At 37.5% G+C, this 13,931-nt stretch overlaps 1 protein-coding gene across 3 annotated transcripts in view; it reads left to right on the forward strand.

Annotated features, from left to right (window-relative positions):
* LARGE1 (LARGE xylosyl- and glucuronyltransferase 1) overlaps nt 1-13,931 on the forward strand; it is a 347,716-nt gene that overhangs the window by 142,172 nt on the left and 191,613 nt on the right. The gene's annotated exons all lie outside the window — the stretch shown is intronic.

A 13,931-nucleotide genomic window follows, 5' to 3' on the forward strand; every position in this document is an offset into this window, starting at 1 on the left:
CAGTTAAAGCAGTGGACTTGGTCTTCGGAATCCATTTTTAAGGCCACGTTTCAGGCTTGGTCTGATTATAAACTAGGCACATCAGTCTGCCTTTTTATTCTGAACAGAGTATTTTCTTTGTGGATACTTTTAGACCAAAGGTCTGTAGGGACAAGAACTTGCTCTGTTTGCACAATGCTTATCAGATATCATCCTCCTATGCTAAGGCCCCGAGGCTTAGCCTCGCAAGAAAGAGTTTCTGCACTGGAAAGAGGAAAAATGTAGAAATGTTGCCATTTTGACTGTAAGGAAGTTTTTGTTTGCACAGTATTACTGTTATTTGCTTACGTCGCTAAGCCAGCCGCTCGCTTGCAGGATTCAGCGAGACATTTTTTCCCCACCGCCCGGCTACTGTATGTTTTTCTGCAACTGGCAAATTACCTTTTATTGCCTGGGATTAATTGTTTTTCCCTCTCCCTGTCCTTCCTGAAGCATCGCGCTCCCTTAGCCGCCGCGCTGAGCGCTGCGCCACCTGCTGGCCAGCCGCGGTACTGCAGCCTCCAAATTCAGCATCCTCTTCCAAACTCAGCCCCCTCTTCCTTGAGAATCGTTTATTTGCTTTGGAAGCGTTCAGGATGGCAACATCGGGGTGTGTGATTGCTGTATGTCGTCGTTAAAAAGTTTCTCTGAAGTACTGGAAGTTAGAACATTCGTTGCCGCCTTTGAGGAATTAACTGCTTAGAATTTTAGATTTGAGGGGGAAAAGTGTTGATGCTAAATAAGTAATTTAGCTTTACCTTCTTTGCCTACTGTAAATGCAAACAGAGGAAAATGCCCCAAATAAGCTACCTTTATCAAGCACCTAATTAACTGAGCTGTTATGCTTCAGTACAAGACAAGTTATGACTGGGATGATAAAAAAGGAATTCTTTTATAGCCTAATTTTTAGATGAAGAAAAAACTTGCATTTGATCACAGCCGTTGATTTTTCTGACAGAGCCGCAGCCTGTGACTTGTTCCTCATTAACAGAGCTATATGAAACTGTTCTTTTTCACTTCACCTCATATTTTGTGTGGCTTCAGCGTTTTCTGCAGTTTGACGTGGTACAGTTTTGTCCATGTTAACAAATACTGAGGCCCAGCAGGAGTGGATCTGCAGAGTGAAATAGTCAGTGCAGAGGGCCAAATACAGAGCCTGCATCCATTCAAGGGTTTTACAGTAGTCTAGTTGCAGTTTTGTCCCAGCAGCTGAGCATCCTTTAGCATACACTCTGGAATGTATCTTCTGGTTTTGTTTCATCCTAAGGGTATCCAGTTTGTCCCCTCTCAGATTCCTCAGTTATGTAGCTCAGTCTAGAATAAGAAGGAATGCTTGGGGGGATTGTGTCAAAAGGGAGGAAGGTATTCCTCCTCTGAATTAAAATGCTGATGTGAACTCACTCATTGAATTCTTTCTCAGTTGTAGCTGAAACTGCCTGCTTTTCCCCACACTGATTCACCAAAAGGAACAGAGATTGAATTTGTGAGACATATGTCATAGTAGCTGTAGGGTTCCAATTGATAATGTTACTGCCATTAGCATGCTGATTGAACTTTTTTCCCCCATAAACTTTAGAATTTTTATACCTCCAAGACTTTCATATTCCTCACGTAGCAAAACAATTTTAGATGTTCTTATCCAAAATCTCTTAACCTCACAGATGGCAATAAAACCTAAACAGAACATCCAGCATGCTGTTGTGAAAAAGAATAAACTAAAAGAAATACACAAAATGTGTAGATCTGATTCATTAATCTTTGTTAGTGGCACTTAGACAATACTATTGAGCTGCTGTGGTAAAATATTAATGAGGATTGAGGTATTGCTTCGATGAGGTTTTCACTGCAGTTGGGCTTCTTGGCTGCTTTTCTTAACTTTACCATTGACTTGCCAGGTAATGAATTTTCTTTAAATTCCTCAATTTTTTACCTTAAAGACCTAATGAATCCCAAAGACATGTAAATATTATGACATTTAATGTAAAGATCCAGGTACCTTTGTATGAGGGTATGTTTCAGAAATGTTGGAAAAGTGAAAAAATTTGAGACCTTCAAAGGAAGGATGAGAATAGCTAAAACAACTGTTTATACTACTCAAGTAGTTTAGTATCAAAAGTAGTAAAATTATATTCCCCCAAAGAACTGTTGTAGTGTTTCCAAGTTTTTCAGCTGATAAACCCCTGCGATTGCTTCTGTTCAAAAGCCAGTTCTCCCCTGAATTCTTTCATGTAATTATTTGCTAGCATCACTTTAAGTATTAGAAGAATGACAAGTACAGTGTTTGATCATGTCATGGAATATAGCTTTGAAGATGGCAAAAAAATACCTCAAGATGTATTGCACATTCAACATTGCTTCTTCCAAAGTGTTTTTTAGACACTAAGAAGATGTGAGTCAACCTTTACAATTTTGCTTTATTTCATAGAACTGGTTTGTAATATTCATCTCTACAGGTCTTAATGTGGATTTTTGTTTGTATTTGTGTAACTGGTGAGGTATTCTCAATAGTTAAAATATTCAAGGACCTCTACCTTGAATGGTTATAAACTACTCCAGGCATCTGTTTATTGAAGTCTATGAGCAGTTTGTCATCACAATGTGTGTGTTTGGAAGTGAATGAAATACAGCAGATACATTCTGTCTGAATCAGACTCCGAAATTCTAAAAGCTGTGTGATAAGAGCTTGAGTTGTGATCCGTATCAAGTGCTTGGCAGTCTCTTCCAACAGATATGTGCATTTTCAGTAATGCCTACAACAGTAGTACTAACACCTAGGATTTTCTCAGAAGCCACGAGGAGGTGACATTTTATGTCAACTTCAGTTCTCAAAGTTTTATTAAAACTTCAGAATTCACACTTACTAAAAAAGGAGAAGTTCCAGGTTTTTGTAGTTGCAAGTATAATTTGAGAGACAGGATTTCAAAGCTTTCCAATTTGAAGGTGCTGTTTAAGAAAATGGGAAGGGCAGTCCCTTTTTCCCTTCCTCTGGTGATGGGAACTCTTCAATTCTAAGACACCCAAGGTTGTCAGGCTGCTAGAGTGTGTTGTTGAAATGGCCACTTAAGCAGAAAGATGATGTATTACCATAGTTTAAGGGATGTTTTACAGGAACACCATTTTCTCTAGCATATTATTCACTCTACTATACTTTTTAGTAGTCTTTAGCCCTGCTATCCAATTACCTACAGCTTCAATTTCTTATTTCAAATGGTTGCTTATTGTTGCTTTGAGTATATTTCAATGTCTCTCTGTTGCAGAATCAGTTTGTAGACGTCTTTGGCTGTAGAAATGACATCATTTAAAGGTCAGCTGTATCGATAAATATTAACTGGTTTCTTTAATCTATTGAAGTCTGTTTTAGAAAGTAAACTATTCTTCCAAATGCTGTATGAAATAAATGCATTTTCCTTTTAAAAGAATGTTTCATTTTTAGGGAAATTGAATCAAATGTAGATGATTTTGCTTGATGCCATTGAAACACAAAGTCAGTGGGTATGCATTTTAGAGGTAATGCATATTACTGGCAGAAGCCTTTTCACATGTTTTTCTATCTTTACAGGATATTTTTGATGTTCGATAAATAATCAAAAAATCGTGGCCAAAGAATCAACTACTTAGGTCATGATTGACTCTGTAACTACAAAATTATGTCTAAATATCTGCAAATGTATGAAGACTGTACAGGGCATTTTTAGCATGTTGCAGAAGAGATTTTTTTCAACAGCCTTACTGTTGAAATCTCCAGCCTTGTCATTCTTAACACACCCAAAAGATGCATTTGAGCTATTTTCACTTCATGTACCAGAGCACCTTCAAGAACTGAGTACATTTTAAGTGTCTTTTAGTAGCATGGTGTAAAAAATGTAGTCACTACAAGGTATACCTTGACATTTCCATAAAACAAGGCAAACAAAATGGGTCTTAAAATTTTGAAACTTTTGTGACAAATAAGGAGAAAGGTTAACTTCAGAACTTTCAAGACCAAATTCTAAGTTGCCTGTAAAATATATGCAACACATATTTTCCCAGGAATTAGTGGTGGGAAAAAAATAGTTTTCTATTAACTTGTGTGTCCCAAAGTGAACCATTAGTACTATCTTTTGCAAATGATGACATACTATAAAAATTCAGACCACTTGATTTGTGCATATTCTGTAAATTTTCAAATATTCTCGATGCAGTTTCATTGTTGCATTAGAAAGAAAGGATTTACCTTCTCTTTTAGCTCTGCAATAATATATAATCACTGTATGTATTTTATATATTGATAGGTCTAATCCACAGCAGCCAAAAAAACCAAAAACATCCAAGCCCTTTTCCATGTATTTTAAAAAATCTTTTTTATCAATTGAAACAGTAGTTAATATAATCTTCGAATAAGCAAAACTTGTCCTACCAAACTGTATCCTCAAAGCTGTGGGTGAATTTTGGAAAAACAGTATTATGTAATTTGTTGTCAACATCGACCTGTCTGGGTGAATAACTATAGCTAATAATAATAATAATACTCTGGACTACTTTTCTTGCCCTTCAAATAACTGCATTGTTATGTCCTATATTTTTGTATCTCCTAGCAACAAAAAAAGTTCCAAAAAGTTTTATTTTTAGAAGCATGCTAGAATTGTTTTCACAATCATTACATTTTCATGCTGTCTCGCTGGCAGTTTCCCATGAGCAAGTGAGAAAGCTCCTCTGCCCAAAGCGCAGTGATCTGTAGTGGTTATTGCTATCTGTTGCAATACATATTGAGGTATAGCTCATTTTGTTGGGGAAGCACTGGCCTTGGGGTCAGTAGCACAATCCCAGTCCCTGTACAGTTATAACTGCATTGACCTCGTTTCGTTTATGGTCATTTTATCTGCTGTTCAATTTGCAGTTTGCATGGCCCATAGATTCAAAATAGTGTCCCTGTGTCCCATAGGGTTATATGATAAAAGATAATGCTTATGATACAAGAACAGAGTAGACCATCTGGAGGTGACAAAACAGACCTTATCACAATGAGTTACTCTGCCAAAGGCATTGCCTCCAGAGATGTCCTGATCAGCAGGCCAGGAGGTTGGAAGGGCTTGGCTCCTGTGGAACACACTGGCTGCATCCATGTTGCATAACATCCTCTGCTTGGATCCCAAGAGATTGTTGTTTTCCTTTCTTTGTATGATTCACAGAAACTGCCACAGTTCACCCAAGTCATATCATGATGCAGAGGGATGTGTGTTGTATTTCTTGAGGCATTGCATGGTGGCAGTGCCTGGAGGCTGCAAACCTGCTGAGGCTACTGGGGGAGTGTTACAGTGCACAGAGAGCAATCTCATCCGTGCTGTCTGTAGCCCCTGTGGTAAATCTTGTTCAAAACTTCCCCTGATTCTGTGTTAGAAGAACCTACCTGTCTCACCCTGAAAGAAAGCCCAGGAGCTAAGAGGTCTGTGGAGAACCATAGCAAACCACAGATCTGGAACAAGCAGGGGAGCAAAGTTATTAAACTATTGCTACACATGGGGTTATTGTAACTGCAGCTCCACTGCTTCGAATAACTTTTAAAAACAACATATTTCAAATGTATTGTTTTGGTTTTGGTATCAGTTGAAATTACATTTATATAGGTATGTTTGTTTTATGTAGAAAGACGTGTTCAAGGATTTCTTGGTTTTAAACTATAATGATGTCATATGCAGAAGGTTCCAGAAATCAAACTTCAGTATAGAAAGCTCAAGTGTCTTTCAGAATTTCCTTTGAAATACTTTCATCTAGTCGACAACAGTCTCAGACTTCAGAGTAAGGATTTCTTGCACCTGAATTCTTCTCTGAGACTCTTAGCCAGTCTTTGTCCTGCTTTCATGAGACTCGCTGCTGAAGTACTACAGGGCAGCTTGACTTCTGCTAGTATTGATGATTGCCAGACACAAGAGTCAAATTGTCTTAAAAGATACTAGACTATAGAAGCAGTTAGGAGAGGGAATTAGAGGTGTTCATCCTTTCTCTCCCCTCATCTCCAGCAGCCACTGCAAAGCATGCTTTTGTGTTATATAACATGGCCATGACTGTACGTTCCTCTACATCCTTTCATGATCCTCAGCATCACCATTATCCTCTTTTCCTTTTGTTAGAAAATGTCTGGCAACCTCCCCTTTGCCCTGAAAATTATGAATTATAATCACATTTTAAGTGGAATTGCTAATTATGTGCATTTAAATAAGGTAATTCTTCTCAGTATATTAATTTCCTTTTAAAGAGATGTACTAAATATTTTACATTTATTATTTCTGCACCTTCATCTAATTGCAGAATTACTGGAACTTCCAAAATCAATGGTGATGCTAGTGAGACTGAAGTACAAACACTGAAGTTTTCATGCAGAGATACAATGAAATATTTAGTGAAAATCTTTGCAATTTGAGGAAATGGAGAGAACATAGGAACACAGAGCCCACTGCCCTTTTCTCCAGGCAAACCACCTTCCCTAGTTTTTCAATGAAGAGTGACACGCTATCCAAATGATACATTGGTTTGAAAGAGCATTATTCAACCTACTTTTTACAGATGATTAGACTGGATGACCTCTAGAGGTCCCTTCCAACCTGAACTATTCTATGATTCTATTGAAATGCTAACTCTACACATGGAAAATGTGGATTCTTTAGAAAGTGTTTTTGCCAGCATCTCCTCTTGAGGCTGGTTTCTACAGCTTTGTTTAGTTTTGATAACACATTTCATAGTCCTTTTGTAATTAAAACTCGTGTGCCATTCTTGTCTAATATCCACATTAATCTGTGTAGTACTAAATAAGGAGCCATGAGAAATGTGTTTGTAAATTCCAATTTATCAAGCCCTTTTCCAGTGTTCCAATGTTCACGAATATGGGTTGTGTGAAATAACCTAAATCCACAGCTGTCTATCCTACTTAAAAAAGTGTCTGACACCAGATTATTCTGCAAGAGCTTTGCTTCTGTCTCAGGTAAAATAGAGTGTGGGGTGTGAGCACCTTTCCCATTAATTTGTAGAGAACCCACTCAGCCTTCAGAAAGCCTACAGAAATGGACGGTGCTTACAGCCCACTTGGATGGTACAATATTTAAGAAAAAGTAAATGCTCCACCTTTAAAGACAGGGATTTCAGCAGGAAACATAAAAAAAAAAAAGGATTGCTCACAATTCTTGGTGCTATTTGATGTTCTGTTCATCAGAGAACTAGTGAGAATGTATAGCATGCTTAGTAAAGCAGCACCGTGATCGTGGCAAAAGATTTGTCTTCTGCTTTTGATTATGGTCACATATTTCTATACAGTGCACTTATTTTCCTATTTGCTTATTCTTTGATTATTCAACTAGGAAATTACCTGCAATTCTTGGAATTTTATTTTCAATGTTTGTTGTATTTTTTATATAAATCTGTTAAAATATTTGTGGTTTTGGTAATATTTAGGCAATATGTAGTAATGAGGTGAGAACTTTAGTGCTTATATAAAAAGGCAACTTTTCATCAAGTTTTACAGACTCAGTCAATATTTTTTCTTAATTGATGCAGGTTGAATTGATCTTACTGAAGCTGTATTGATTTATGCTAGCAAAAAGTTTAACATGGGATTCTCAGTGTGTTTCAGTATAATTTTTTATGTGCATGTTCATTCATGCATAGCAGAATAACTGTTAGTTGGAATTTTGAGGATTTACATCAAATGGCCACTCTGTATTTTATGACTGGGTACAAAGTTGTAGAATCACGAATCATGGAGTTGCTTTTGGAAGTCACCTCTGGAGGTTGCCTGGTTCAACACCTTGCTCAAAGCCAGGTCAGCTAAAGGAGGTTGCTCGAAGCCATATCCAGTTGGGTTTTGAATATCGTCAAGGATGGAGGCTCTGCAGCCTCTCTGGCTGTGTCACTGGGGAGGGCAGACCTGGACACAGCATTCCAGTTGTTCCTCACCACTGCTGAGTAGAGGAGGATGATCCTAATGAGAGCTTCATGTATTTCTGCTGTTTTCACATACAGAGCAATTCCTCCTCCTGGTCTTCTAGGCTAGTCTTTCCTAAAAAAACTGTATCCATCCATTACCTGATTGCTGCAGTCAGATGTCTCCTCTCCATGTCACTTGATACCAGCTGTGCGACTGAATTTTGACTCAGGGGATCTCTGCACTCCTCAGCTCCTTCTTCTTACTGTCAGAATTGAGGAGAGAGCCACCTGGGCCCATTTGTCTCTTTATTTATTTTTGAATTTTTAATTTGCTTAATTTAATACAAGTATGTCAGGAACATCAATTTGTAAATATGATGCCAGCTTTTATTTCCATCTGACAAGTAAGTAGCTGCTGTGAATGTGTTACAGACATGTAAATGTGTTATAAATCCCCATGCAAAACTAACTTGTTTGAGATCTATGCAGTAAAATAAAAGTGGTGTGGGGGGGGGTTGTTTTTTTTTTTTTAATAGTAGAACTTTGCTTCATAGAGAAGTGTGGATTTTTTTTGTCAGGGAGGAACATTGCAAGAAATTATTGTTTTCTCCTGAGCAAAACTTTCTAATGAATCTTTAATCAATTTCCTTGTTAGAGCAGCTTTCTATGTAGTGGATTCTAATGAAGGTAAACGCTGCTTTTGAATAAGCTTCCAAGAACTTCCCTGAGATGCAAAGTATTAGCATAAAAATTCCGGAGAGCAGTTATGTATGTTGCACATAGTGCCCTACTTCTGATTTAAAGACCATTTTCTTTTCTGTCATTGCACACACACAGTACATAAGCAAGGGAGTAGGTGAATGGACAAAGCCATGGCTTGTCTGTATTTGATGATGAAGTAGAAAGATGTTGTGGTATAGAGGGGGGCAGAACAATGATGCTCCAACAAACTGATGATTTCCTCAGGGTTAGAACAGATAGCATGTCCCTTTTATTTTTTGCCTTCTGCCGCTGCTTCAGGTGGAGATGCTTGGATTTGGAAAGGTGTGGAGGTTTGTGCTTTTTATAAGTCTGAAATTCATGAATATAATACTGCTATGGCCTGAGGGTGGATTGTGATTCTGAGGGAGAGCTGCTTTTGTGTTGAAAGATTTTGTGTCACGGGTATGTGATACTGATGGCTGGTCATGGTCTCCAGTATGTTCAAATTCCAAGGTACTCTTAGTATGTATACATAGTGTCTTGTTAGAATTCTGCCATACATAAACCAATTCAGGCTCTGTTTCACTTGCTTGGAATTGTGCTGAGTCCTTAGATAAGTTGCAGATCAGGAAATAGGGATGCTGTATGCCCATATAGCTGAGAAAGCAGAGTAAAGGTAGGGTTTGGAGAACAACTTGAGAAAACAGGTCAGTAACTGCTCTGAAAGTAAATATAATTATTTGGTTGCAAATGAAATGTTACTAACAGGCAAGATTGATCTTTCTGTCACGATTTTTTGTTGCTTCTCTCTTTTTTCAGCTGATGGCATTTTTTCCCCCTCATATTAACAGTGACATTTTAGCAGAGACTTAGGAATAAGATTTTTGTCCTGTTGATCTTAGCTTGTCTTATTCCTCAATAATAATGTTTGAAATTGCAGGCTTTCATTCTTTTGAATGAAAGTCTACGCTTGAAAGGAAGAAAGAATGCCATTAGAAATGTATATATAAGTATATATATGTACATACATAAAGGAGTGCATGGATATGAAAAAGGAAAAATCTGAGAGCTTATTATTTATTTGCTTCTCTCCATCTGCGACTACGGTACTGTCAGGAGAGATTCCATTCCTGTGATGCTGTTGCTTACAGCTGGAACCTTCTAGAAAACTTTGATTAACAGAGCACTAATAGAATTTTCCTTAAGCCACAGCACGTAGTGAGTGAAGATATAAAAGATGTCAATCCTGTGTGCCCTCGGAGCAGTTAGCACGGCTTCAAGGCAGAACTCATTTGTGCTGTCAACTTACTGGCTATTTTCTTTCTTATGGATAGGACTGCTTTCTTGTAACTAGTTGAGAAAGAGTACATTTAGTAGCATTTGGAAACTCTGCTGTAATCTTTTCCTTTAAAGTGGCTTCACCGAACTTCTGAGGTGGATGCTGAGTTTGAGTGTATTTGAGTGTTGTATGTAGTTGCTGTCTGGGTTTAAACCATGAGAATTAACAGAGAGATGTTTATAAATAAAGATTTACCATTTAATTCTTCCATATTTTATTTCATAATCTTGGGTTTATCCTACACCCTGCCTTTACAGTACCAAACTTTTCTTTAGTATTACAATGTCACATGACAACCAACTTCCATAATGGGAAGAGCGCAGAGCTGCGAGATAAAATCTGACTGTCAAGCAGTAAACTTGTTATAACCCTTCATTAGCAACATTTGAAAAAAAAAAAACCAAAACAGAAAAATACTACATAAGATACTGCTTTTTTACTTTGTTATTTATGTTTTCAGTCTGGCAAAAAACTGAGAAATTTCTCATAAGGGACGAATGCTTCAATGACACAGAGCCAAGGGAAAAGCTTTGCAGTAGAAATTGTTCATTGACTCTGAGACTGCAAGTGTGGAAGAGCAGAAAGAATTAGATAACATTAATTTTAAAAACACAACAAAGCCAAGGCACAGGATTGGTGTATAAACAGCTTTAACAGTATATATTCATTTCCAGTGGATCTGAAAACAAATGGAAGATTACTGGGAAAAGATTAACTGTAGCAAATGCAAGGAAATGTTTGAAGCAGTTAGAAAAGCGTTTTATAGTAGACCAGTTAAATCTAGTTAATTGTGTTTGGTTTTTGTTTTCATAATTACTTCCATTCTTTCACTGAACTCCTGCTGAATATCTGACATAGTCAAGTTCTCATGCTGTAATTTAAAAAAATGAATATATAAAAACTGAATACCAATGTGATTAGTGTTGTGCTACATACTTTAATATATGTGCTGCTCATACTGTTTGAGAGCTGCTTCATCCTTAGCTGAGAAGATAATCCACAATTTAAAAACAAAGAAACCACTGTGGTAAGTTAGTGTAGTTAATGGAAGTATTTGACTGCATGTGAAGGTAAAAAATGTTACGTAAGAAGGTCATAAGTCATGTCATAAGATTTTATAAATCTTGAACTGGTGTGTTGTGGAAGTGTAGAGCACCTGACATACTGACAGCAGGACATAATAAACATGATGTACATACAGCTAGCTTTTGTGGGTATTACTGAATCAGACTTCTAAAATACAATTATTCAATGCTCTTGGAGCACAATTGAAGACCAAGGTAGAACAATATCCTGCAGTGCATGCCCTTCTCTGTATCTGTGGCATAGGCAGAAAATCTGATAGTGTCTGGAGGGGTGAAGCTGAGACCACATTTTAATCTGCAAACACAATTGTTCCCTTTCACTCTGGGTCTAATTTTGGTCTCCCTTGCTTTGAGACAAACCCAGTAAAGATGGATAAAGTTGCCAGTGCTCATTGTGACTCAGTCAGATCTGTCTGAAACTGCTTTCTAAGAGCTTTTAGGCAGGTAACAGTCTGGTTCAGTGGGACTGTGGCATGAGGAGCAGTGGAGACTGTAGGAGAATTCTGAAAGGCAGAGGCAAGCTCATATGGCAGAAACACCCTACTGTGTTTTTTTGCTCAGCCCTTGGTCCAGCCAGGGTTGTCAATCACTTTCTTTCCACGATGGATGTCAGTTTGGCACCTGTTGAAAGGAAAAACAAGTCAAAAGAACTGCAATGTCTTCTTTCAATTCATTTGACAGTGGTATATTAGGTAACATTGTTTCTGAGTAAAGCCAATAGTGAATACATGATTGAGTCCAAAGCTCTTCCTGTTAGCTAAGGATGTTCATTACCATTCATGGACGTTTTATGTAATTGCTTGTGTAAGGGTTGCACATGATGCATTGTCTACTTTGGATAAAAGTACTCAGCAGGTGCCATGATTTTATGCACTAAATATGAATATTTAAGACCCAAGGGAAGCTATTCACAACTTTGGGGAGGTGGGGAGATAGTAGAAGCATAATTTAAAGTAGTTTATGGCTCTTTTAAAGCACTATTAAAAGAAATATCTCAACATTTCCTGGGGTGATTCATCACAGGCTGACTTGTCTGTTCAGGATTTTCCCGAATGTTTTTCTAGTTAGACAAAGGATATGCATGAATGTGCAAAATGATTTGGCTGTTTTGTCTGAATGGTGACAATTTGTAGAAAACTGAATTTGCCACATTCCTATCTTTCCTTCACAGCTGAACTGGGAGTTTAGTGGTGTTCCTTATACCTTTTTGATTTGTTAGGGTATTTTACATTCACAGGGCAGAAGAGCTGGATTCCATCCTCCATATCAACCTGTTCAGAAACTTAACTTGCATGGATATTTAAAAGAATACATAGGAAAAATCAAAATATTTTTAAAATAGGCTACCTCAGGATGAATTAATCCACTATCAGCACTATAACTTCAGAGTCTGAGTGTCATTGGCCTGAAAACGTGTATCAGCACACTTGTACCAGCATGATTTCAGAAATCTGTGGTGTTGACTCTTACTTTGTTACCTGTAGTTTTTACAGGTGTCATTGACAGGAGCAGTATCCAGCCAGTGCATATTGCAGCACAAGATGTGGCTATTTGCCAGTGACTGTGCTTGGGAGTTTATATTTTCAGAGGTTTATTTTTCCATGCACAGACTGGTGTCAGTGGTACATGTCAGTACATTTAAAGAAAAAATGGAATTCCTACTTAAAATAAGTGATTCTGTGCACTTTATAATATATGTGCTTATGAATACAGAAGCCAGGGAAATTATCAGTGTTTTTCAAGTAGGCATGTAAAGGACTCTCTTCAGAGTAGCTGTACAAGCTATGTGCTATAAGGAAAAGAAATGAAATGTAATCATTATCCAAATACAGTGGATAAAGATAAGAGTTCTCCACAATTTATCTACCAAATGTGTGTCTCTGTGTAACACAGAGTGACTCTAATACCACAGTTGTTAATATTAAGTCTGCCCACATATTTTGTGCAAAATCTCTGTGGTGAGGCATTCATTGCCTTGAAAAGCTGACACAATTGAATGCTTTTTGTGCTGGCTGTGGACAAATTATAGTCCATTTTATCAGTTCCAAGGTCAGAGTACTATCATGGCTCTTAAACTGTAGTGTAGTAAAGTGGGCTCTATTGAATGTTCAAGGAACAGCTGTAAGTTTGCCTGATTACTGCAGCCAGGTATCTCCAGCACCAGAGATTTTTGTCTGAACCTATTTCTCTTGTCTACACTCCCATTTTTTGCTGTAATTTAGTTTCGGAATTGATTTTTATTGCAATATATATGGAGTTGTAGAGCTAAGACATTTTCAAGACACACAGCAGCCATTGTTAACAAGTCACTGTAGAGATGCTTTCATTGCTTATCTGAGCTCTAGTGCTAGTTTAAGCATAAGTCAAAGGGCAGTGTTATTAAACACCTTGTACTGCCAGAATCTGTGTTTCTTTCCCTATCATTCTTGTAGACCAGTTCTATTCTTAGACTTGAAAACTTAATCCCTTTCACACAAAACCTGAACTAGATTTGCATGGACTTAATACTTCTCTTTCCTTTACTATCTTGTCTACTACTAGCCTTTCCTTCTCTTTAAAAAAACCTGCAATCAATATGAAAAATTATTTTTATGCCCTGCATGCCTGCACTGCTGTGAGAATATTCATTTTCCTTGAATAAAAATCATCATGTAATTTTTTCTTCTTGGCCCCTCTGATATGTGGAACAGTTATTTCAAATTAAGATCAGAATTACTATTTTTCCTTATAAAAATTGTGTTATTCAGCAGAATCCATTTCTTCTGTCGTGGCATGTCTAAAGCCCCTGATCTCCCTTCTGTGAATAAGGATGTTTTGTTAAGGATCCCTGTCCATTTTGCACTTTCTCATTTCCCCTTTTACACAGCAGCTCATCAGCATTGCTTTTCGGTTTG

Source organism: Lichenostomus cassidix, chromosome 1Aa (genome assembly GCF_008360975.1).
Source record: "Lichenostomus cassidix isolate B80296 chromosome 1Aa, HeHo_3.0, whole genome shotgun sequence".
In the NCBI taxonomy this organism is placed as follows: Eukaryota; Metazoa; Chordata; class Aves; order Passeriformes; family Meliphagidae; genus Lichenostomus; species Lichenostomus cassidix.